General features: G+C 46.7%; 35 non-coding genes across 35 annotated transcripts; all 35 read right to left on the bottom strand.

Moving 5' to 3' along the window:
* Positions 1-121: 121 nt before the first annotated feature.
* LOC128498516 (U4 spliceosomal RNA) lies at positions 122-262 on the bottom strand. The gene has a single exon (XR_008354738.1). It is a non-coding gene; the product is annotated as a U4 spliceosomal RNA (small nuclear RNA).
* A 491-nt stretch (positions 263-753) lies between these two features.
* LOC128498175 (U4 spliceosomal RNA) lies at positions 754-895 on the bottom strand. Its single transcript, XR_008354427.1, has one exon. It is a non-coding gene; the product is annotated as a U4 spliceosomal RNA (small nuclear RNA).
* Positions 896-1,386: 491 nt separating this feature from the next.
* On the bottom strand, positions 1,387-1,528 carry LOC128498384 (U4 spliceosomal RNA). The gene has a single exon (XR_008354613.1). It is a non-coding gene; the product is annotated as a U4 spliceosomal RNA (small nuclear RNA).
* Positions 1,529-2,019: 491 nt separating this feature from the next.
* Positions 2,020-2,161, bottom strand: LOC128498173 (U4 spliceosomal RNA). Its single transcript, XR_008354426.1, has one exon. It is a non-coding gene; the product is annotated as a U4 spliceosomal RNA (small nuclear RNA).
* Positions 2,162-2,653: 492 nt separating this feature from the next.
* LOC128498481 (U4 spliceosomal RNA) lies at positions 2,654-2,795 on the bottom strand. The gene has a single exon (XR_008354707.1). It is a non-coding gene; the product is annotated as a U4 spliceosomal RNA (small nuclear RNA).
* A 491-nt stretch (positions 2,796-3,286) lies between these two features.
* Positions 3,287-3,428, bottom strand: LOC128498141 (U4 spliceosomal RNA). Its single transcript, XR_008354397.1, has one exon. It is a non-coding gene; the product is annotated as a U4 spliceosomal RNA (small nuclear RNA).
* Positions 3,429-3,919: 491 nt separating this feature from the next.
* LOC128498502 (U4 spliceosomal RNA) lies at positions 3,920-4,061 on the bottom strand. The gene has a single exon (XR_008354726.1). It is a non-coding gene; the product is annotated as a U4 spliceosomal RNA (small nuclear RNA).
* A 491-nt stretch (positions 4,062-4,552) lies between these two features.
* LOC128498397 (U4 spliceosomal RNA) lies at positions 4,553-4,694 on the bottom strand. Its single transcript, XR_008354625.1, has one exon. It is a non-coding gene; the product is annotated as a U4 spliceosomal RNA (small nuclear RNA).
* A 491-nt stretch (positions 4,695-5,185) lies between these two features.
* On the bottom strand, positions 5,186-5,327 carry LOC128498357 (U4 spliceosomal RNA). The gene has a single exon (XR_008354588.1). It is a non-coding gene; the product is annotated as a U4 spliceosomal RNA (small nuclear RNA).
* Positions 5,328-5,450: 123 nt separating this feature from the next.
* LOC128498234 (U4 spliceosomal RNA) lies at positions 5,451-5,592 on the bottom strand. The gene has a single exon (XR_008354477.1). It is a non-coding gene; the product is annotated as a U4 spliceosomal RNA (small nuclear RNA).
* Positions 5,593-6,083: 491 nt separating this feature from the next.
* LOC128498155 (U4 spliceosomal RNA) lies at positions 6,084-6,225 on the bottom strand. The gene has a single exon (XR_008354411.1). It is a non-coding gene; the product is annotated as a U4 spliceosomal RNA (small nuclear RNA).
* A 491-nt stretch (positions 6,226-6,716) lies between these two features.
* On the bottom strand, positions 6,717-6,857 carry LOC128498527 (U4 spliceosomal RNA). Its single transcript, XR_008354749.1, has one exon. It is a non-coding gene; the product is annotated as a U4 spliceosomal RNA (small nuclear RNA).
* A 491-nt stretch (positions 6,858-7,348) lies between these two features.
* Positions 7,349-7,489, bottom strand: LOC128498514 (U4 spliceosomal RNA). The gene has a single exon (XR_008354737.1). It is a non-coding gene; the product is annotated as a U4 spliceosomal RNA (small nuclear RNA).
* Positions 7,490-7,980: 491 nt separating this feature from the next.
* On the bottom strand, positions 7,981-8,122 carry LOC128498382 (U4 spliceosomal RNA). Its single transcript, XR_008354611.1, has one exon. It is a non-coding gene; the product is annotated as a U4 spliceosomal RNA (small nuclear RNA).
* Positions 8,123-8,613: 491 nt separating this feature from the next.
* On the bottom strand, positions 8,614-8,755 carry LOC128498383 (U4 spliceosomal RNA). The gene has a single exon (XR_008354612.1). It is a non-coding gene; the product is annotated as a U4 spliceosomal RNA (small nuclear RNA).
* A 491-nt stretch (positions 8,756-9,246) lies between these two features.
* Positions 9,247-9,388, bottom strand: LOC128498172 (U4 spliceosomal RNA). Its single transcript, XR_008354425.1, has one exon. It is a non-coding gene; the product is annotated as a U4 spliceosomal RNA (small nuclear RNA).
* Positions 9,389-9,880: 492 nt separating this feature from the next.
* LOC128498480 (U4 spliceosomal RNA) lies at positions 9,881-10,022 on the bottom strand. Its single transcript, XR_008354706.1, has one exon. It is a non-coding gene; the product is annotated as a U4 spliceosomal RNA (small nuclear RNA).
* A 491-nt stretch (positions 10,023-10,513) lies between these two features.
* Positions 10,514-10,655, bottom strand: LOC128498583 (U4 spliceosomal RNA). Its single transcript, XR_008354793.1, has one exon. It is a non-coding gene; the product is annotated as a U4 spliceosomal RNA (small nuclear RNA).
* A 491-nt stretch (positions 10,656-11,146) lies between these two features.
* On the bottom strand, positions 11,147-11,288 carry LOC128498501 (U4 spliceosomal RNA). The gene has a single exon (XR_008354725.1). It is a non-coding gene; the product is annotated as a U4 spliceosomal RNA (small nuclear RNA).
* A 491-nt stretch (positions 11,289-11,779) lies between these two features.
* On the bottom strand, positions 11,780-11,921 carry LOC128498396 (U4 spliceosomal RNA). The gene has a single exon (XR_008354624.1). It is a non-coding gene; the product is annotated as a U4 spliceosomal RNA (small nuclear RNA).
* Positions 11,922-12,412: 491 nt separating this feature from the next.
* Positions 12,413-12,554, bottom strand: LOC128498356 (U4 spliceosomal RNA). The gene has a single exon (XR_008354587.1). It is a non-coding gene; the product is annotated as a U4 spliceosomal RNA (small nuclear RNA).
* Positions 12,555-12,677: 123 nt separating this feature from the next.
* LOC128498233 (U4 spliceosomal RNA) lies at positions 12,678-12,819 on the bottom strand. The gene has a single exon (XR_008354476.1). It is a non-coding gene; the product is annotated as a U4 spliceosomal RNA (small nuclear RNA).
* A 491-nt stretch (positions 12,820-13,310) lies between these two features.
* Positions 13,311-13,452, bottom strand: LOC128498154 (U4 spliceosomal RNA). Its single transcript, XR_008354410.1, has one exon. It is a non-coding gene; the product is annotated as a U4 spliceosomal RNA (small nuclear RNA).
* A 491-nt stretch (positions 13,453-13,943) lies between these two features.
* On the bottom strand, positions 13,944-14,084 carry LOC128498526 (U4 spliceosomal RNA). Its single transcript, XR_008354748.1, has one exon. It is a non-coding gene; the product is annotated as a U4 spliceosomal RNA (small nuclear RNA).
* A 491-nt stretch (positions 14,085-14,575) lies between these two features.
* On the bottom strand, positions 14,576-14,717 carry LOC128498425 (U4 spliceosomal RNA). Its single transcript, XR_008354653.1, has one exon. It is a non-coding gene; the product is annotated as a U4 spliceosomal RNA (small nuclear RNA).
* Positions 14,718-15,208: 491 nt separating this feature from the next.
* Positions 15,209-15,350, bottom strand: LOC128498403 (U4 spliceosomal RNA). Its single transcript, XR_008354632.1, has one exon. It is a non-coding gene; the product is annotated as a U4 spliceosomal RNA (small nuclear RNA).
* Positions 15,351-15,841: 491 nt separating this feature from the next.
* Positions 15,842-15,983, bottom strand: LOC128498171 (U4 spliceosomal RNA). Its single transcript, XR_008354424.1, has one exon. It is a non-coding gene; the product is annotated as a U4 spliceosomal RNA (small nuclear RNA).
* Positions 15,984-16,474: 491 nt separating this feature from the next.
* LOC128498439 (U4 spliceosomal RNA) lies at positions 16,475-16,616 on the bottom strand. Its single transcript, XR_008354666.1, has one exon. It is a non-coding gene; the product is annotated as a U4 spliceosomal RNA (small nuclear RNA).
* A 491-nt stretch (positions 16,617-17,107) lies between these two features.
* On the bottom strand, positions 17,108-17,249 carry LOC128498169 (U4 spliceosomal RNA). Its single transcript, XR_008354423.1, has one exon. It is a non-coding gene; the product is annotated as a U4 spliceosomal RNA (small nuclear RNA).
* Positions 17,250-17,741: 492 nt separating this feature from the next.
* LOC128498479 (U4 spliceosomal RNA) lies at positions 17,742-17,883 on the bottom strand. The gene has a single exon (XR_008354705.1). It is a non-coding gene; the product is annotated as a U4 spliceosomal RNA (small nuclear RNA).
* Positions 17,884-18,374: 491 nt separating this feature from the next.
* LOC128498582 (U4 spliceosomal RNA) lies at positions 18,375-18,516 on the bottom strand. The gene has a single exon (XR_008354792.1). It is a non-coding gene; the product is annotated as a U4 spliceosomal RNA (small nuclear RNA).
* A 491-nt stretch (positions 18,517-19,007) lies between these two features.
* On the bottom strand, positions 19,008-19,149 carry LOC128498498 (U4 spliceosomal RNA). The gene has a single exon (XR_008354723.1). It is a non-coding gene; the product is annotated as a U4 spliceosomal RNA (small nuclear RNA).
* A 491-nt stretch (positions 19,150-19,640) lies between these two features.
* Positions 19,641-19,782, bottom strand: LOC128498432 (U4 spliceosomal RNA). The gene has a single exon (XR_008354659.1). It is a non-coding gene; the product is annotated as a U4 spliceosomal RNA (small nuclear RNA).
* A 491-nt stretch (positions 19,783-20,273) lies between these two features.
* On the bottom strand, positions 20,274-20,415 carry LOC128498168 (U4 spliceosomal RNA). Its single transcript, XR_008354422.1, has one exon. It is a non-coding gene; the product is annotated as a U4 spliceosomal RNA (small nuclear RNA).
* A 491-nt stretch (positions 20,416-20,906) lies between these two features.
* LOC128498469 (U4 spliceosomal RNA) lies at positions 20,907-21,048 on the bottom strand. The gene has a single exon (XR_008354695.1). It is a non-coding gene; the product is annotated as a U4 spliceosomal RNA (small nuclear RNA).
* Between the last annotated feature and the right edge of the window lie 1,211 nt (positions 21,049-22,259).

Here is a 22,259-nt window from a genome sequence, read left to right as displayed (position 1 = left end):
ATGAGAGATGGGTTTGGACTAAGACAACTTGATGTGCTGCAACAGGTAGGTCCGCAGTATGGAATGAGTTGTGGGTGCCGTGCTTTAAGCAGTGTCTTCTGTTATTAAACAGACACATCAGTCTCACAAGAGACCGTAAAAATTGCCAATGCTGACTATTTTTCAAGACATCACGGCGGGGTATTGGAAAAAGTTTTCAATTAGCAATAATCACGCCTCGGTTAAAACCTCATGGGCAACGATACTGCCACTGCGCAAAGCTGGGGACTAGGCAGCTTTGGTATATAAAGGATGTCCACCAAGATCTCGTTAACGTTTTGGCTAGGTATGGGCGGTCATTAGGCCAGGGCAGCGCATTGTGGGAGCGGTCATGCAAATTTCACTGGCGAGTGACCAATGGTTTCTCCGGAAAAGGCCTGGAAGCTCAGATCTTTCAGGCAAAATGCAAACGAGGGCCCACCTTCACGTTCCGAGACAAAATGCACTTGTTTACCTCATGGGGCTCAAAGGCTTTCCCTACTGTCAAGGGTTTGAAGAATCAAGATCTCTTTGATGAGATTACTAGAGCTGACCCCATATGCCTGTTAAGACGATAAGAGTCACACTCTTGGGTTAGGATATAACACGGAGATATGAAAGATGGGTTTGGACTAGGACAACTTGATGTGCTGCAACAGATAGGTCCGCAGTAAGGAATGAGTTGCGGGTGCCGTGCTTTAAGCCGTATCTTCTATTATTAAACAGACACACCAGTCTCACAAGAGACCGTCAAAAATTGCCAGTGCTGACTATTTTTCAAGTCATCACGGCGGGGTATTGGGAAAAGTTTTCAATTAGCAATAATCACGCCTCGGTTAAAACCTCATGGGCTACGATACTGCCACTGCGCAAAGCTGGAGACTAGGCAGCTTAGGTATGTAAAGGACGTCCACCAAGATCTCGTTAACGTTTTGGCTAGGTACGGGCGGTTATTAGGCCAGGGCAGAGCATTGTGGGAGCGGTCATGCAAATTTCACTGGCGAGTGACCAATGGTTTCTCCGGAAAAGGCCTGGAAGCTCAGATCTTTCAGGCAAAATGCAAACGAGGGCCCACCTTCACGTTCCGAGACAAAATGCACTTGTTTACCTCATGGGGCTCAAAGGCTTTCCCTACTGTCAAGGGTTTGAAGAATCAAGATCTCTTTGATGAGATTACTAGAGCTGACCCCATATGCCTGTTAAGACGATAAGAATCACACTCTTGGGTTAGGATATAACACGGAGATATGAGAGATGGGTTTGGACTAGAACAACTTGATGTGCTGCAACAGGTAGGTCCGCAGTATGGAACGAGTTGTGGGTGCCGTGATTTAAGCCGTATCTTCTATTATTAAACAGACACACCAGACTCACAAGAGACCGTCAAAAATTGCCAGTGCTGACTATTTTTCAAGTCATCACGGCGGGGTATTGGGAAAAGTTTTCAATTAGCAATAATCACGCCTCGGTTAAAACCTCATGGGCTACGATACTGCCACTGCGCAAAGCTAAGGACTAGGCAGCTTTGGTATATAAAGGACGTCCACCAAGATCTCGTTAACGTTTTGGCTAGGTATGGGCGGTCATTAGGCCAGGGCAGAGCATTGTAGGAGCGGTCATGCAAATTTCACTGGCGAGTGACCAATGGTTTCTCCGGAAAAGGCCTGGAAGCTCAGATCTTTCAGGCAAAATGCAAACGAGGGCCCACCTTCACGTTCCGAGACAAAATGCACTTGTTTACCTCATGGGGCTCAAAGGCTTTCCCTACTGTCAAGGGTTTGAAGAATCAAGATCTCTTTGATGAGATTACTAGAGCTGACCCCATATGCCTGTTAAGACGATAAGAGTCACACTCTTGGGTTAGGATATAACACGGAGATATGAAAGATGGGTTTGGACTAGGACAACTTGATGTGCTGCAACAGGTAGGTCCGCAGTAAGGAATGAGTTGCGGGTGCCGTGCTTTAAGCCGTATCTTCTATTATTAAACAGACACACCAGTCTCACAAGAGACCGTCAAAAATTGCCAGTGCTGACTATTTTTCAAGTCATCACGGCGGGGTATTGGGAAAAGTTTTCAATTAGCAATAATCACGCCTCGGTTAAAACCTCATGGGCTACGATACTGCCACTGCGCAAAGCTGGAGACTAGGTAGCTTAGGTATGTAAAGGACGTCCACCAAGATCTCGTTAACGTTTTGGCTAGGTACGGGCGGTTATTAGGCCAGGGCAGAGCATTGTGGGAGCGTGTCATGCAAATTTCACTGGCGAGTGACCAATGGTTTCTCCGGGAAAGGCCTGGAAGCTCAGATCTTTCAGGCAAAATGCAAACGAGGGCCCACCTTCACGTTCCGAGACAAAATGCACTTGTTTACCTCATGGGGCTCAAAGGCTTTCCCTACTGTCAAGGGTTTGAAGAATCAAGATCTCTTTGATGAGATTACTAGAGCTGACCCCATATGCCTGTTAAGACGATAAGAGTCACACTCTTGGGTTAGGATATAACACGGAGATATGAAAGACGGGTTTGGACTAGGACAACTTGATGTGCTGCGACAGGTAGGTCCGCAGTATGGAACGAGTTGTGGGTGCCATGCTTTAAGCCGTATCTTCTATTATTAAACAGACACACCAGTCTCACAAGAGACCGTCAAAAACTGCCAGTGCTGACTATTTTTCAAGCCATCACGGCGGGGTATTGGGAAAAGTTTTCAATTAGCAATAATCACGCCTCGGTTAAAACCTCATGGGCTACGATACTGCCACTGCGCAAAGCTGGGGACTAGGCAGCTTTGGTATATAAAGGACGTCCACCAAGATCTCGTTAACGTTTTGGCTAGGTATGGGCGGTCATTAGGCCAGGGCAGAGCATTGTGGGAGCGGTCATGCAAATTTCACTGGCGAGTGACCAATGGTTTCTCCGGAAAAGGCCTGGAAGCTCAGATCTTTCAGGCAAAATGCAAACGAGGGCCCACCTTCACTTTCCGAGACAAAATGCACTTGTTTATCTCATGGGGCTCAAAGGCTTTCCCTACTGTCAAGGGTTTGAAGAATCAAGATCTCTTTGATGAGATTACTAGAGCTGACCCCATATGCCTGTTAAGACGATAAGAGTCACACTCTTGGGTTAGGATATAACACGGAGATATGAAAGATGGGTTTGGACTAGGACAACTTGATGTGCTTCAACAGGTAGGTCCGCAGTAAGGAATGAGTTGTGGGTGCCGTGCTTTAAGCCGTATCTTCTATTATTAAACAGACACACCAGTCTCACAAGAGACCGTCAAAAATTGCCAGTGCTGACTATTTTTCAAGTCATCACGGCGGGGTATTGGGAAAAGTTTTCAATTAGCAATAATCACGCCTCGGTTAAAACCTCATGGGCTACGATATTGCCACTGCGCAAAGCTGGGGACTAGGCAGCTATGGTATATAAAGGACGTCCACCAAGATCTCGTTAACGTTTTGGCTAGGTATGGGCGGTCATTAGGCCAGGGCAGAGCATTGTGTGAGCGGTCATGCAAATTTCACTGGCGAGTGACCAATGGTTTCTCCGGAAAAGGCCTGGAAGCTCAGATCTTTCAGGCAAAATGCAAACGAGGGCCCACCTTCACGTTCCGAGACAAAATGCACTTGTTTACCTCATGGGGCTCAAAGGCTTTCCCTACTGTCAAGGGTTTGAAGAATCAAGATCTCTTTGATGAGATTACTAGAGCTGACCCCATATGCCTGTTAAGACGATAAGAGTCACACTCTTGGGTTAGGATATAACACGGAGATATGAGAGATGGGTTTGGACTAGGACAACTTGATGTGCTGCAACAGGTAGGTCCGCAGTATGGAACGGGTTGTGGGTGCCGTGATTTAAGCCGTATCTTCTATTATTAAACAGACACACCAGTCTCACAAAAGACCGTCAAAAATTGCCAGTGCTGACTATTTTTCAAGTCATCACGGGGGGGAATTGGGAAAAGTTTTCAATCAGCAATAATCACGCCTCGGTTAAAACCTCATGGGCTACGATACTGCCACTGCGCAAAGCTGAGGAGTAGGCAGCGTTGGTATATAAAGGATGTCCACCAAGATCTCGTTAACGTTTTGGCTAGGTATGGGCGGTCATTAGGCCAGGGCAGAGCATTGTGGGAGCGGTCATGCAAATTTCACTGGCGAGTGACCAATGGTTTCTCCGGAAAAGGCCTGGAAGCTCTGATCTTTCAGGCAAAATGCAAACGAGGGCCCACCTTCACGTTCCGAGACAAAATGCACTTGTTTACCTCATGGGGCTCAAAGGCTTTCCCTACTGTCAAGGGTTTGAAGAATCAAGATCTCTTTGATGAGATTACTAGAGCTGACCCCATATGCCTGTTAAGACGATAAGAGTCACACTCTTGTGTTAGGATATAACACGGAGACATGAGAGATGGGTTTGGACTAGGACAACTTGATGTGCTGCGACAGGTAAGTCCGCAGTATGGAATGAGTTGTGGGTGCCGTGCTTTAAGCCGTATCTTCTATTATTAAACAGACACACCAGTCTCACAAGAAACCGTCAAAAATTGCCGGTGCTGACTATTTTTCAAGTCATCACGGCGGGGTATTGGGAAAAGTTTTCAATTAGCAATAATCACGCCTCGGTTAAAACCTCATGGGCTACGATACTGCCACTGCGCAAAGCTGGGGACTAGGCAGCTTTGGTATATAAAGGACGTCCACCAAGATCTCGTTAACGTTTTGGCTAGGTATGGGCGGTCATTAGGCCAGGGCAGAGCTTTGTGGGAGCGGTCATGCAAATTTCACTGGCGAGTGACCAATGGTTTCTCCGGAAAAGGCCTGGAAGCTCAGATCTTTCAGGCAAAATGCAAACGAGGGCCCACCTTCACGTTCCGAGACAAAATGCACTTGTTTACCTCATGGGGCTCAAAGGCTTTCCCTACTGTCAAGGGTTTGAAGAATCAAGATCTCTTTGATGAGATTACTAGAGCTGACCCCATATGCCTGTTAAGACGATAAGAGTCACACTCTTGGGTTAGGATATAACACGGAGATATGAGAGATGGGTTTGGACTAGGACAACTTGATGTGCTGCAACAGGTAGGTCCGCAGTATGGAACGAGTTGTGGGTGCCGTGCTTTAAGCCGTATTTTCTATTATTAAACAGACACACCAGTCTCACAAGAGACCGTCAAAAATTGCCAGTGCTGACTATTTTTCAAGTCATCATGGCGGGGTATTGGGAAAAGTTTTCAATTAGCAATAATCACGCCTCGGTTAAAACCTCATAGGCTACGATACTGCCACTGCGCAAAGCTGGGGACTAGGCAGCTTTGGACTAGGACAACTTGATGTGCTGCAACAGGTAGGTCCGCAGTAAGGAATGAGTTGCGGGTGCCGTGCTTTAAGCCGTATCTTCTATTATTAAACAGACACACCAGTCTCACAAGAGACCGTCAAAAATTGCCAGTGCTGACTATTTTTCAAGTCATCACGGCGGGTTATTGGGAAAAGTTTTCAATTAGCAATAATCACACCTCGGTTAAAACCTCATGGGTTACGATACTGCCACTGCGCAAAGCTGGGGACTAGGCAGCTTTGGTATATAAAGGACGTCCACCAAGATCTCGTTAACGTTTTGGCTAGGTATGGGCGGTCATTAGGCCAGGGCAGCGCATTGTGGGAGCGGTCATGCAAATTTCACTGGCGAGTGACCAATGGTTTCTCCGGAAAAGGCCTGGAAGCTCAGATCTTTCAGGCAAAATGCAAACGAGGGCCCACCTTCACGTTCCGAGACAAAATGCACTTGTTTACCTCATGGGGCTCAAAGGCTTTCCCTACTGTCAAGGGTTTGAAGAATCAAGATCTCTTTGATTAGATTACTAGAGCTGACCCCATATGCCTGTTAAGACGATAAGAGTCACACTCTTGGGTTAGGATATAACACGGAGATATGAAAGATGGGTTTGGACTAGGACAACTTGATGTGCTGCAACAGGTAGGTCCACAGTATGGAATGAGTCGTGGGTGCTGTGCTTTAAGCCGTATCTTCTATTATTAAACAGACACACCAGTCTCACAAGAGATCGTCAAAAATTGCCAGTGCTGACTATTTTTCAAGTCATCACGGCGGGGTATTGGGAAAAGTTTTCAATTAGCAATAATCACGCCTCGGTTAAAACCTCATGGGCTACGATACTGCCACTGCGCAAAGCTGGGGACTAGGCAGCTTAGGTATATAAAGGACGTCCACCAAGATCTCGTTAACGTTTTGGCTAGGTATAGGCGGTCATTAGGCCAGGGCAGAGCATTGTGGGAGCGGTCATGCAAATTTCACTGGCGAGTGACCAATGGTTTCTCCGGAAAAGGCCTGGAAGCTCAGATCTTTCAGGCAAAATGCAAACGAGGGCCCACCTTCACGTTCCGAGACAAAATGCACTTGTTTACCTCATGGGGCTCAAAGGCTTTCCCTACTGTCAAGGGTTTGAAGAATCAAGATCTTTTTGATGAGATTACTAGAGCTGACCCCATATGCCTGTTAAGACGATAAGAGTCACACTCTTGGGTTAGGATATAACACGGAGATATGAAAGATGGGTTTGGACTAGGACAACTTGATGTGCTGCGACAGGTAGGTCCGCAGTATGGAATGAGTTGTGGGTGCCGTGCTTTAAGCCGTGTCTTCTATTATTAAACAGACACACCAGTCTCACAAGAGACCGTAAAAATTGCCAGTGCTGACTATTTTTCAAGTCATCACAGAGGAGTATTGGGAAAAGTTTTCAATTAGCAATTATCACGCCTCGGTTAAAACCTCATGGGCTACGACACTGCCACTGCGCAAAGCTGGGGACTAGGCAGCTTTGGTATATAAAGGACGTCCACCAAGATCTCGTTAACGTTTTGGCTAGGTATGGGCGGTCATTAGGCCAGGGCAGAGCATTGTGGGAGCGGTCATGCAAATTTCACTGGCGAGTGACCAATGGTTTCTCCGGAAAAGGCCTGGAAGCTCAGATCTTTCAGGCAAAACGCAAACGAGGGCCCACCTTCACGTTCCGAGACAAAATGCACTTGTTTACCTCATGGGGCTCAAAGGCTTTCCCTACTGTCAAGGTTTTGAAGAATCAAGATCTCTTTGATGAGATTACTAGAGCTGACCCCATATGCCTGTTAAGACGATAAGAGTCACACTCTTGGGTTAGGATATAACACGGAGATATGAGAGATGGGTTTGGACTAAGACAACTTGATGTGCTGCAACAGGTAGGTCCGCAGTATGGAATGAGTTGTGGGTGCCGTGCTTTAAGCAGTGTCTTCTGTTATTAAACAGACACATCAGTCTCACAAGAGACCGTAAAAATTGCCAATGCTGACTATTTTTCAAGACATCACGGCGGGGTATTGGAAAAAGTTTTCAATTAGCAATAATCACGCCTCGGTTAAAACCTCATGGGCAACGATACTGCCACTGCGCAAAGCTGGGGACTAGGCAGCTTTGGTATATAAAGGATGTCCACCAAGATCTCGTTAACGTTTTGGCTAGGTATGGGCGGTCATTAGGCCAGGGCAGCGCATTGTGGGAGCGGTCATGCAAATTTCACTGGCGAGTGACCAATGGTTTCTCCGGAAAAGGCCTGGAAGCTCAGATCTTTCAGGCAAAATGCAAACGAGGGCCCACCTTCACGTTCCGAGACAAAATGCACTTGTTTACCTCATGGGGCTCAAAGGCTTTCCCTACTGTCAAGGGTTTGAAGAATCAAGATCTCTTTGATGAGATTACTAGAGCTGACCCCATATGCCTGTTAAGACGATAAGAGTCACACTCTTGGGTTAGGATATAACACGGAGATATGAAAGATGGGTTTGGACTAGGACAACTTGATGTGCTGCAACAGATAGGTCCGCAGTAAGGAATGAGTTGCGGGTGCCGTGCTTTAAGCCGTATCTTCTATTATTAAACAGACACACCAGTCTCACAAGAGACCGTCAAAAATTGCCAGTGCTGACTATTTTTCAAGTCATCACGGCGGGGTATTGGGAAAAGTTTTCAATTAGCAATAATCACGCCTCGGTTAAAACCTCATGGGCTACGATACTGCCACCGCGCAAAGCTGGAGACTAGGCAGCTTAGGTATGTAAAGGACGTCCACCAAGATCTCGTTAACGTTTTGGCTAGGTACGGGCGGTTATTAGGCCAGGGCAGAGCATTGTGGGAGCGGTCATGCAAATTTCACTGGCGAGTGACCAATGGTTTCTCCGGAAAAGGCCTGGAAGCTCAGATCTTTCAGGCAAAATGCAAACGAGGGCCCACCTTCACGTTCCGAGACAAAATGCACTTGTTTACCTCATGGGGCTCAAAGGCTTTCCCTACTGTCAAGGGTTTGAAGAATCAAGATCTCTTTGATGAGATTACTAGAGCTGACCCCATATGCCTGTTAAGACGATAAGAATCACACTCTTGGGTTAGGATATAACACGGAGATATGAGAGATGGGTTTGGACTAGAACAACTTGATGTGCTGCAACAGGTAGGTCCGCAGTATGGAACGAGTTGTGGGTGCCGTGATTTAAGCCGTATCTTCTATTATTAAACAGACACACCAGACTCACAAGAGACCGTCAAAAATTGCCAGTGCTGACTATTTTTCAAGTCATCACGGCGGGGTATTGGGAAAAGTTTTCAATTAGCAATAATCACGCCTCGGTTAAAACCTCATGGGCTACGATACTGCCACTGCGCAAAGCTAAGGACTAGGCAGCTTTGGTATATAAAGGACGTCCACCAAGATCTCGTTAACGTTTTGGCTAGGTATGGGCGGTCATTAGGCCAGGGCAGAGCATTGTAGGAGCGGTCATGCAAATTTCACTGGCGAGTGACCAATGGTTTCTCCGGAAAAGGCCTGGAAGCTCAGATCTTTCAGGCAAAATGCAAACGAGGGCCCACCTTCACGTTCCGAGACAAAATGCACTTGTTTACCTCATGGGGCTCAAAGGCTTTCCCTACTGTCAAGGGTTTGAAGAATCAAGATCTCTTTGATGAGATTACTAGAGCTGACCCCATATGCCTGTTAAGACGATAAGAGTCACACTCTTGGGTTAGGATATAACACGGAGATATGAAAGATGGGTTTGGACTAGGACAACTTGATGTGCTGCAACAGGTAGGTCCGCAGTAAGGAATGAGTTGCGGGTGCCGTGCTTTAAGCCGTATCTTCTATTATTAAACAGACACACCAGTCTCACAAGAGACCGTCAAAAATTGCCAGTGCTGACTATTTTTCAAGTCATCACGGCGGGGTATTGGGAAAAGTTTTCAATTAGCAATAATCACGCCTCGGTTAAAACCTCATGGGCTACGATACTGCCACTGCGCAAAGCTGGAGACTAGGTAGCTTAGGTATGTAAAGGACGTCCACCAAGATCTCGTTAACGTTTTGGCTAGGTACGGGCGGTTATTAGGCCAGGGCAGAGCATTGTGGGAGCGTGTCATGCAAATTTCACTGGCGAGTGACCAATGGTTTCTCCGGGAAAGGCCTGGAAGCTCAGATCTTTCAGGCAAAATGCAAACGAGGGCCCACCTTCACGTTCCGAGACAAAATGCACTTGTTTACCTCATGGGGCTCAAAGGCTTTCCCTACTGTCAAGGGTTTGAAGAATCAAGATCTCTTTGATGAGATTACTAGAGCTGACCCCATATGCCTGTTAAGACGATAAGAGTCACACTCTTGGGTTAGGATATAACACGGAGATATGAAAGACGGGTTTGGACTAGGACAACTTGATGTGCTGCGACAGGTAGGTCCGCAGTATGGAACGAGTTGTGGGTGCCATGCTTTAAGCCGTATCTTCTATTATTAAACAGACACACCAGTCTCACAAGAGACCGTCAAAAACTGCCAGTGCTGACTATTTTTCAAGCCATCACGGCGGGGTATTGGGAAAAGTTTTCAATTAGCAATAATCACGCCTCGGTTAAAACCTCATGGGCTACGATACTGCCACTGCGCAAAGCTGGGGACTAGGCAGCTTTGGTATATAAAGGACGTCCACCAAGATCTCGTTAACGTTTTGGCTAGGTATGGGCGGTCATTAGGCCAGGGCAGAGCATTGTGGGAGCGGTCATGCAAATTTCACTGGCGAGTGACCAATGGTTTCTCCGGAAAAGGCCTGGAAGCTCAGATCTTTCAGGCAAAATGCAAACGAGGGCCCACCTTCACTTTCCGAGACAAAATGCACTTGTTTATCTCATGGGGCTCAAAGGCTTTCCCTACTGTCAAGGGTTTGAAGAATCAAGATCTCTTTGATGAGATTACTAGAGCTGACCCCATATGCCTGTTAAGACGATAAGAGTCACACTCTTGGGTTAGGATATAACACGGAGATATGAAAGATGGGTTTGGACTAGGACAACTTGATGTGCTTCAACAGGTAGGTCCGCAGTAAGGAATGAGTTGTGGGTGCCGTGCTTTAAGCCGTATCTTCTATTATTAAACAGACACACCAGTCTCACAAGAGACCGTCAAAAATTGCCAGTGCTGACTATTTTTCAAGTCATCACGGCGGGGTATTGGGAAAAGTTTTCAATTAGCAATAATCACGCCTCGGTTAAAACCTCATGGGCTACGATATTGCCACTGCGCAAAGCTGGGGACTAGGCAGCTATGGTATATAAAGGACGTCCACCAAGATCTCGTTAACGTTTTGGCTAGGTATGGGCGGTCATTAGGCCAGGGCAGAGCATTGTGTGAGCGGTCATGCAAATTTCACTGGCGAGTGACCAATGGTTTCTCCGGAAAAGGCCTGGAAGCTCAGATCTTTCAGGCAAAATGCAAACGAGGGCCCACCTTCACGTTCCGAGACAAAATGCACTTGTTTACCTCATGGGGCTCAAAGGCTTTCCCTACTGTCAAGGGTTTGAAGAATCAAGATCTCTTTGATGAGATTACTAGAGCTGACCCCATATGCCTGTTAAGACGATAAGAGTCACACTCTTGGGTTAGGATATAACACGGAGATATGAGAGATGGGTTTGGACTAGGACAACTTGATGTGCTGCAACAGGTAGGTCCGCAGTATGGAACGGGTTGTGGGTGCCGTGATTTAAGCCGTATCTTCTATTATTAAACAGACACACCAGTCTCACAAAAGACCGTCAAAAATTGCCAGTGCTGACTATTTTTCAAGTCATCACGGGGGGGAATTGGGAAAAGTTTTCAATCAGCAATAATCACGCCTCGGTTAAAACCTCATGGGCTACGATACTGCCACTGCGCAAAGCTGAGGAGTAGGCAGCGTTGGTATATAAAGGATGTCCACCAAGATCTCGTTAACGTTTTGGCTAGGTATGGGCGGTCATTAGGCCAGGGCAGAGCATTGTGGGAGCGGTCATGCAAATTTCACTGGCGAGTGACCAATGGTTTCTCCGGAAAAGGCCTGGAAGCTCTGATCTTTCAGGCAAAATGCAAACGAGGGCCCACCTTCACGTTCCGAGACAAAATGCACTTGTTTACCTCATGGGGCTCAAAGGCTTTCCCTACTGTCAAGGGTTTGAAGAATCAAGATCTCTTTGATGAGATTACTAGAGCTGACCCCATATGCCTGTTAAGACGATAAGAGTCACACTCTTGTGTTAGGATATAACACGGAGACATGAGAGATGGGTTTGGACTAGGACAACTTGATGTGCTGCGACAGGTAAGTCCGCAGTATGGAATGAGTTGTGGGTGCCGTGCTTTAAGCCGTATCTTCTATTATTAAACAGACACACCAGTCTCACAAGAAACCGTCAAAAATTGCCGGTGCTGACTATTTTTCAAGTCATCACGGCGGGGTATTGGGAAAAGTTTTCAATTAGCAATAATCACGCCTCGGTTAAAACCTCATGGGCTACGATACTGCCACTGCGCAAAGCTGGGGACTAGGCAGCTTTGGTATATAAAGGACGTCCACCAAGATCTCGTTAACGTTTTGGCTAGGTATGGGCGGTCATTAGGCCAGGGCAGAGCTTTGTGGGAGCGGTCATGCAAATTTCACTGGCGAGTGACCAATGGTTTCTCCGGAAAAGGCCTGGAAGCTCAGATCTTTCAGGCAAAATGCAAACGAGGGCCCACCTTCACGTTCCGAGACAAAATGCACTTGTTTACCTCATGGGGCTCAAAGGCTTTCCCTACTGTCAAGGGTTTGAAGAATCAAGATCTCTTTGATGAGATTACTAGAGCTGACCCCATATGCCTGTTAAGACGATAAGAGTCACACTCTTGGGTTAGGATATAACACGGAGATATGAGAGATGGGTTTGGACTAGGACAACTTGATGTGCTGCAACAGGTAGGTCCGCAGTATGGAACGAGTTGTGGGTGCCGTGCTTTAAGCCGTATTTTCTATTATTAAACAGACACACCAGTCTCACAAGAGACCGTCAAAAATTGCCAGTGCTGACTATTTTTCAAGTCATCATGGCGGGGTATTGGGAAAAGTTTTCAATTAGCAATAATCACGCCTCGGTTAAAACCTCATAGGCTACGATACTGCCACTGCGCAAAGCTGGGGACTAGGCAGCTTTGGACTAGGACAACTTGATGTGCTGCAACAGGTAGGTCCGCAGTAAGGAATGAGTTGCGGGTGCCGTGCTTTAAGCCGTATCTTCTATTATTAAACAGACACACCAGTCTCACAAGAGACCGTCAAAAATTGCCAGTGCTGACTATTTTTCAAGTCATCACGGCGGGTTATTGGGAAAAGTTTTCAATTAGCAATAATCACACCTCGGTTAAAACCTCATGGGTTACGATACTGCCACTGCGCAAAGCTGGGGACTAGGCAGCTTTGGTATATAAAGGACGTCCACCAAGATCTCGTTAACGTTTTGGCTAGGTATGGGCGGTCATTAGGCCAGGGCAGCGCATTGTGGGAGCGGTCATGCAAATTTCACTGGCGAGTGACCAATGGTTTCTCCGGAAAAGGCCTGGAAGCTCAGATCTTTCAGGCAAAATGCAAACGAGGGCCCACCTTCACGTTCCGAGACAAAATGCACTTGTTTACCTCATGGGGCTCAAAGGCTTTCCCTACTGTCAAGGGTTTGAAGAATCAAGATCTCTTTGATTAGATTACTAGAGCTGACCCCATATGCCTGTTAAGACGATAAGAGTCACACTCTTGGGTTAGGATATAACACGGAGATATGAAAGATGGGTTTGGACTAGGACAACTTGATGTGCTGCAACAGGTAGGTCCACAGTATGGAATGAGTCGTGGGTGCTGTGCTTTAAGCCGTATCTTCTATTATTAAACAGACACACCAGTCTCACAAGAGATCGTCAAAAATTGCCAGTGCTGACTATTTTTCAAGTCATCACGGCGGGGTATTGGGAAAAGTTTTCAATTAGCAATAATCACGCCTCGGTTAAAACCTCATGGGCTACGATACTGCCACTGCGCAAAGCTGGGGACTAGGCAGCTTAGGTATATAAAGGACGTCCACCAAGATCTCGTTAACGTTTTGGCTAGGTATAGGCGGTCATTAGGCCAGGGCAGAGCATTGTGGGAGCGGTCATGCAAATTTCACTGGCGAGTGACCAATGGTTTCTCCGGAAAAGGCCTGGAAGCTCAGATCTTTCAGGCAAAATGCAAACGAGGGCCCACCTTCACGTTCCGAGACAAAATGCACTTGTTTACCTCATGGGGCTCAAAGGCTTTCCCTACTGTCAAGGGTTTGAAGAATCAAGATCTTTTTGATGAGATTACTAGAGCTGACCCCATATGCCTGTTAAGACGATAAGAGTCACACTCTTGGGTTAGGATATAACACGGAGATATGAAAGATGGGTTTGGACTAGGACAACTTGATGTGCTGCGACAGGTAGGTCCGCAGTATGGAATGAGTTGTGGGTGCCGTGCTTTAAGCCGTGTCTTCTATTATTAAACAGACACACCAGTCTCACAAGAGACCGTAAAAATTGCCAGTGCTGACTATTTTTCAAGTCATCACAGAGGAGTATTGGGAAAAGATTTCAATTAGCAATTATCACGCCTCGGTTAAAACCTCATGGGCTACGATACTGCCACTGCGCAAAGCTGGGGACTAGGCAGCTTTGGTATATAAAGGACGTCCACCAAGATCTCGTTAACGTTTTGGCTAGGTATGGGCGGTCATTAGGCCAGGGCAGCGCATTGTGGGAGCGGTCATGCAAATTTCACTGGCGAGTGACCAATGGTTTCTCCGGAAAAGGCCTGGAAGCTCAGATCTTTCAGGCAAAATGCAAACGAGGGCCCACCTTCACGTTCCGAGACAAAATGCACTTGTTTACCTCATGGGGCTCAAAGGCTTTCCCTACTGTCAAGGGTTTGAAGAATCAAGATCTCTTTGATTAGATTACTAGAGCTGACCCCAAATGCCTGTTAAGACGATAAGAGTCACACTCTTGGGTTAGGATATAACACGGAGATATGAAAGATGGGTTTGGACTAGGAAAACTTGATGTGCTGCAACAGGTAGGTCCACAGTATGGAATGAGTTGTGGGTGCTGTGCTTTAAGCCGTATCTTCTATTATTAAACAGACACACCAGTCTCACAAGAGATCGTCAAAAATTGCCAGTGCTGACTATTTTTCAAGTCATCACGGCGGGGTATTGGGAAAAGTTTTCAATTAGCAATAATCACGCCTCGATTAAAACCTCATGGGCTACGATACTGCCACTGCGCAAAGCTGGGGACTAGGCAGCTTAGGTATATAAAGGACGTCCACCAAGATCTCGTTAACGTTTTGGCTAGGTACGGGCGGTCATTAGGCCAGGGCAGAGCATTGTGGGAGCGGTCATGCAAATTTCACTGGCGAGTGACCAATGGTTTCTCCGGAAAAGGCCTGGAAGCTCAGATCTTTCAGGCAAAATGCAAACGAGGGCCCACCTTCACGTTCCGAGACAAAATGCACTTGTTTACCTCATGGGGCTCAAAGGCTTTCCCTACTGTCAAGGGTTTGAAGAATCAAGATCTCTTTGATGAGATTACTAGAGCTGACCCCATATGCCTGTTAAGACGATAAGAGTCACACTCTTGGGTTAGGATATAACACGGAGATATGAAAGATGGGTTTGGACTAGGACAACTTGATGTGCTGCAACAGGTAGGTCCGCAGTATGGAACGAGTTGTGGGTGCCGTGCTTTAAGCCGTATCTTCTATTATTAAACAGACACACCAGTCTCACAAGAGATCGTCAAAAATTGCCAGTGCTGACTATTTTTCAAGTCATCACGGCGGGGTATTGGGAAAAGTTTTCAATTAGCAATAATCACGCCTCGGTTAAAACCTCATGGGCTACGATACTGACACTGCGCAAAGCTGGGGACTAGGCAGCTTAGGTATATAAAGGACGTCCACCAAGATCTCGTTAACGTTTTGGCTAGGTACGGGCGGTCATTAGGCCAGGGCAGAGCATTGTGGGAGCGGTCATGCAAATTTCACTGGCGAGTGACCAATGGTTTCTCCGGAAAAGGCCTGGAAGCTCAGATCTTTCAGGCAAAATGCAAACGAGGGCCCACCTTCACGTTCCGAGACAAAATGCACTTGTTTACCTCATGGGGCTCAAAGGCTTTCCCTACTGTCAAGGGTTTGAAGAATCAAGATCTCTTTGATGAGATTACTAGAGCTGACCCCATATGCCTGTTAAGACGATAAGAGTCACACTCTTGGGTTAGGATATAACACGGAGATATGAGAGATGGGTTTGGACTAGGACAACTTGATGTGCTGCAACAGGTAGGTCCGCAGTATGGAACGAGTTGCGGGTGCCGTGCTTTAAGCCGTATCTTCTATTATTAAACAGACACACCAGTCTCACAAGAGACCGTCAAAAATTGCCAGTGCTGACTATTTTTCAAGTCATCACGGCGGGGTATTGGGAAAAGTTTTCAATTAGCAATAATCACGCCTCGGTTAAAACCTCATGGGCTACGATACTGCCACTGCGCAAAGCTGGGGACTAGGCAGCTTTGGTATATAAAGGACGTCCACCAAGATCTCGTTAACGTTTTGGCTAGGTATGGGCGGTCATTAGGCCAGGGCAGAGCATTGTGGGAGCGGTCATGCAAATTTCACTGGCGAGTGACCAATGGTTTCTCCGGAAAAGGCCTGGAAGCTCAGATCTTTCAGGCAAAATGCAAACGAGGGCCCACCTTCACGTTCCGAGACAAAATGCACTTGTTTACCTCATGGGGCTCAAAGGCTTTCCCTACTGTCAAGGGTTTGAAGAATCAAGATCTCTTTGATGAGATTACTAGAGCTGACCCCATATGCCTGTTAAGACGATAAGAGTCACACTCTTGGGTTAGGATATAACACGGAGATATGAAAGATGGGTTTGGACTAGGACAACTTGATGTGCTGCAACAGGTAGGTCCGCAGTAAGGAATGAGTTGCGGGTGCCGTGCTTTAAGCCGTATCTTCTATTATTAAACAGACACACCAGTCTCACAAGAGACCGTCAAAAATTGCCAGTGCTGACTATTTTTCAAGTCATCACAGCGGGGTATTGGGAAAAGTTTTCAATTAGCAATAACCACGCCTCGGTTAAAACCTCATGGGCTACGATACTGCCACTGCGCAAAGCTGGGGACTAGGTAGCTTTGGTATATAAAGGACGTCCACCAAGATCTCGTTAACGTTTTGGCTAGGTATGGGCGGTCATTAGGCCAGGGCAGAGCATTGTGGGAGCGGTCATGCAAATTTCACTGGCGAGTGACCAATGGTTTCTCCGGAAAAGGCCTGGAAGCTCAGATCTTTCAGGCAAAATGCAAACGAGGGCCCACCTTCACGTTCCGAGACAAAATGCACTTGTTTACCTCATGGGGCTCAAAGGCTTTCCCTACTGTCAAGGGTTTGAAGAATCAAGATCTCTTTGATGAGATTACTAGAGCTGACCCCATATGCCTGTTAAGACGATAAGAGTCACACTCTTGGGTTAGGATATAACACGGAGATATGAAAGATGGGTTTGGACTAGGACAACTTGATGTGCTGCAACAGGTAGGTCCGCAGTAAGGAATGAGTTGCGGGTGCCGTGCTTTAAGCCGTATCTTCTATTATTAAACAGACACACCAGTCTCACAAGAGACCGTCAAAAATTGCCAGTGCTGACTATTTTTCAAGTCATCACGGCGGGGTATTGGGAAAAGTTTTCAATTAGCAATAATCACGCCTCGGTTAAAACCTCATGGGCTACGATACTGCCACTGCGCAAAGCTGGAGACTAGGCAGCTTAGGTATGTAAAGGACGTCCACCAAGATCTCGTTAACGTTTTGGCTAGGTACGGGCGGTTATTAGGCCAGGGCAGAGCATTGTGGGAGCGTGTCATGCAAATTTCACTGGCGAGTGACCAATGGTTTCTCCGGGAAAGGCCTGGAAGCTCAGATCTTTCAGGCAAAATGCAAACGAGGGCCCACCTTCACGTTCCGAGACAAAATGCACTTGTTTACCTCATGGGGCCCAAAGGCTTTCCCTACTGTCAAGGGTTTGAAGAATCAAGATCTCTTTGATGAGATTACTAGAGCTGACCCCATATGCCTGTTAAGACGATAAGAGTCACACTCTTGGGTTAGGATATAACACGGAGATATGAAAGACGGGTTTGGACTAGGACAACTTGATGTGCTGCGACAGGTAGGTCCGCAGTATGGAACGAGTTGTGGGTGCCATGCTTTAAGCCGTATCTTCTATTATTAAACAGACACACCAGTCTCACAAGAGACCGTCAAAAACTGCCAGTGCTGACTATTTTTCAAGCCATCACGGCGGGGTATTGGGAAAAGTTTTCAATTAGCAATAATCACGCCTCGGTTAAAACCTCATGGGCTACGATACTGCCACTGCGCAAAGCTGGGGACTAGGCAGCTTTGGTATATAAAGGACGTCCACCAAGATCTCGTTAACGTTTTGGCTAGGTATGGGCGGTCATTAGGCCAGGGCAGAGCATTGTGGGAGCGGTCATGCAAATTTCACTGGCGAGTGACCAATGGTTTCTCCGGAAAAGGCCTGGAAGCTCAGATCTTTCAGGCAAAATGCAAACGAGGGCCCACCTTCACTTTCCGAGACAAAATGCACTTGTTTATCTCATGGGGCTCAAAGGCTTTCCCTACTGTCAAGGGTTTGAAGAATCAAGATCTCTTTGATGAGATTACTAGAGCTGACCCCATATGCCTGTTAAGACGATAAGAGTCACACTCTTGGGTTAGGATATAACACGGAGATATGAAAGATGGGTTTGGACTAGGACAACTTGATGTGCTTCAACAGGTAGGTCCGCAGTAAGGAATGAGTTGTGGGTGCCGTGCTTTAAGCCGTATCTTCTATTATTAAACAGACACACCAGTCTCACAAGAGACCGTCAAAAATTGCCAGTGCTGACTATTTTTCAAGTCATCACGGCGGGGTATTGGGAAAAGTTTTCAATTAGCAATAATCACGCCTCGGTTAAAACCTCATGGGCTACGATATTGCCACTGCGCAAAGCTGGGGACTAGGCAGCTATGGTATATAAAGGACGTCCACCAAGATCTCGTTAACGTTTTGGCTAGGTATGGGCGGTCATTAGGCCAGGGCAGAGCATTGTGTGAGCGGTCATGCAAATTTCACTGGCGAGTGACCAATGGTTTCTCCGGAAAAGGCCTGGAAGCTCAGATCTTTCAGGCAAAATGCAAACGAGGGCCCACCTTCACGTTCCGAGACAAAATGCACTTGTTTACCTCATGGGGCTCAAAGGCTTTCCCTACTGTCAAGGGTTTGAAGAATCAAGATCTCTTTGATGAGATTACTAGAGCTGACCCCATATGCCTGTTAAGACGATAAGAGTCACACTCTTGGGTTAGGATATAACACGGAGATATGAGAGATGGGTTTGGACTAGGACAACTTGATGTGCTGCAACAGGTAGGTCCGCAGTATGGAACGAGTTGTGGGTGCCGTGCTTTAAGCCGTATCTTCTATTATTAAACAGACACACCAGTCTCACAAGAGACCGTCAAAACTTGCCAGTGCTGACTATTTTTCAAGTCATCACGGCGGGGTATTGGGAAAAGCTTTCAATTAGCAATAATCACGCCTCGGTTAAAACCTCATGGGCTACGATACTGCCACTGCGCAAAGCTGGGGACTAGGCAGCTTTGGTATATAAAGGACGTCCACCAAGATCTCGTTAACGTTTTGGCTAGGTATGGGCGGTCATTAGGCCAGGGCAGAGCATTGTGGGAGCGGTCATGCAAATTTCACTGGCGAGTGACCAATGGTTTCTCCGGAAAAGGCCTGGAAGCTCAGATCTTTCAGGCAAAATGCAAACGAGGGCCCACCTTCACGTTCCGAGACAAAATGCACTTGTTTACCTCATGGGGCTCAAAGGCTTTCCCTACTGTCAAGGGTTTGAAGAATCAAGATCTCTTTGATGAGATTACTAGAGCTGACCCCATATGCCTGTTAAGACGATAAGAGTCACACTCTTGGGTTAGGATATAACACGGAGATATGAAAGATGGGTTTGGACTAGGACAACTTGATGTGCTGCAACAGGTAGGTCCGCAGTATGGAATGAGTTGCGGGTGACGTGCTTTAAGCCGTATCTTCTATTATTAAACAGACACACCAGTCTCACAAGAGACCGTCAAAAATTGCCAGTGCTGACTATTTTTCAAGTCATCACGGCGGGGTATTGGGAAAAGTTTTCAATTAGCAATAATCACACCTCGGTTAAAACCTCATGGGCTACGATACTGCCACTGCGCAAAACTGGGGATTAGGCAGCTTTGGTATATAAAGGACGTCCACCAAGATCTCGTTAACGTTTTGGCTAGGTATGGGCGGTCATTAGGCCAGGGCAGAGCATTGTGGGAGCGGTCATGCAAATTTCACTGGCGAGTGACCAATGGTTTCTCCGGAAAAGGCCTGGAAGCTCAGATCTTTCAGGCAAAATGCAAACGAGGGTCCACCTTCACGTTCCGAGACAAAATGCACTTGTTTACCTCATGGGGCTCAAAGGCTTTCCCTACTGTCAAGGGTTTGAAGAATCAAGATCTCTTTGATGAGATTACTAGAGCTGACCCCATATGCCTGTTAAGACGATAAGAGTCACACTCTTGGGTTAGGATATAACACGGAGATATGAAAGATGGGTTTGGACTAGGACAACTTGATGTGCTGCAACAGGTAGGTCCGCAGTAAGGAATGAGTTGCGGGTGCCGTGCTTTAAGCCGTATCTTCTATTATTAAACAGACACACCAGTCTCACAAGAGACCGTCAAAAATTGCCAGTGCTGACTATTTTTCAAGTCATCACGGCGGGGTATTGGGAAAAGTTTTCAATTAGCAATAATCACGCCTCGGTTAAAACCTCATGGGCTACGATACTGCCACTGCGCAAAGCTGGGGACTAGGCAGCTTTGGTATATAAAGGACGTCCACCAAGATCTCGTTAACGTTTTGGCTAGGTATGGGCGGTCATTAGGCCAGGGCAGCGCATTGTGGGAGCGGTCATGCAAATTTCACTGGCGAGTGACCAATGGTTTCTCCGGAAAAGGACTGGAAGCTCAGATCTTTCAGGCAAAACGCAAACGAGGGCCCACCTTCACGTTCCGAGACAAAATGCACTTGTTTACCTCATGGGGCTCAAAGGCTTTCCCTACTGTCAAGGGTTTGAAGAATCAAGATCTCTTTGATGAGATTACTAGAGCTGACCCCATATGCCTGTTAAGACGATAAGAGTCACACTCTTGGGTTAGGATATAACACGGAGATATGAGAGATGGGTTTGGACTAGGACAACTTGATGTGCTGCGACAGGTAGGTCCGCAGTATGGAATGAGTTGTGGGTGCCGTGCTTTAAGCCGTATCTTCTATTATTAAACAGACACACCAGTCTCACAAGAGACCGTCAAAAATTGCCGGTGCTGACTATTTTTCAAGTCATCACGGCGGGGTATTGGGAAAAGTTTTCAATTAGCAATAATCACACCTCGGTTAAAACCTCATGGGCTACGACACTGCCACTGCGCAAAGCTGGGGACTAGGCAGCTTTGGTATATAAAGGACGTCCACCAAGATCTCGTTAACGTTTTGGCTAGGTACGGGCGGTTATTAGGCCAGGGCAGAGCATTGTGGGAGCGGTCATGCAAATTTCACTGGCGAGTGACCAATGGTTTCTCCGGGAAAGGCCTGAAAGCTCAGATCTTTCAGGCAAAATGCAAACGAGGGCCCACCTTCACGTTCCGAGACAAAATGCACTTGTTTACCTCATGGGGCTCAAAGGCTTTCCCTACTGTCAAGGGTTTGAAGAATCAAGATCTCTTTGATGAGATTACTAGAGCTGACCCCATATGCCTGTTAAGACGATAAGAGTCACACTCTTGGGTTAGGATATAACACGGAGATATGAAAGACGGGTTTGGACTAGGACAACTTGATGTCCTTCAACAGGTAGGTCCGCAGTAAGGAATGAGTTGTGGGTGCCGTGCTTTAAGCCGTATCTTCTATTATTAAACAGACACACCAGTCTCACAAGAGACCGTCAAAAATTGCCAGTGCTGACTATTTTTCAAGTCATCACGGCGGGGTATTGGGAAAAGTTTTCAATTTTTTTTTTTTTTTTTTTTTTTATACCACTCAGTCCACGCACATCCCTCAGATGGTATTCCGGACGGCAATAGGGCAACATCCTCATGGTATATTTTTCCAAATAATCCCTCACCTCTTAGTGCAACATAAAACACATATATACAAATATATACAAAAACCCCAAACCCCCGCCGACCTCAACTAAACCCATACTCCAAAATCCTCCCGTGACCAGCCATAACAACCATCCTCGCCCCCTCCCTCCCTCCCCCAACCCTACGTCAACACCTCCCTAACCAACCTCACACCCAAGAACATCTCTCAACCCCCACCCCATTCCCTCCATTTCTTAGTTTTCCAAACCCCTTCCGCATCAACCTCCCCAAACTTCCGTAAATCCCTCAAAAAATACACATACATTCGTCCCCGAATCATCCTAACACAACCATCAACCTCAACCAAATCTTTCTTAAATATTAACAAATTCCTCACATCCCACAATGCTTCCTTCACACAACTTATCAACATCCAAAACAAACGTCTCCTCTTCTTATCTAAGTCACATAACCCAAAAAACACCTCTTCAAACCCCCATCCATCCATCCCTACTAACTCCTTAACAAACCTCCCCATTCTCTGCCACACTTGTACTGCATAG

Source organism: Spea bombifrons, chromosome 5 (assembly GCF_027358695.1).
Source record: "Spea bombifrons isolate aSpeBom1 chromosome 5, aSpeBom1.2.pri, whole genome shotgun sequence".
Taxonomy (NCBI): Eukaryota; Metazoa; Chordata; class Amphibia; order Anura; family Pelobatidae; genus Spea; species Spea bombifrons.
Note: the sequence above shows the minus strand (reverse complement) of the source record. Positions and strands in the feature narration are given on the sequence as shown.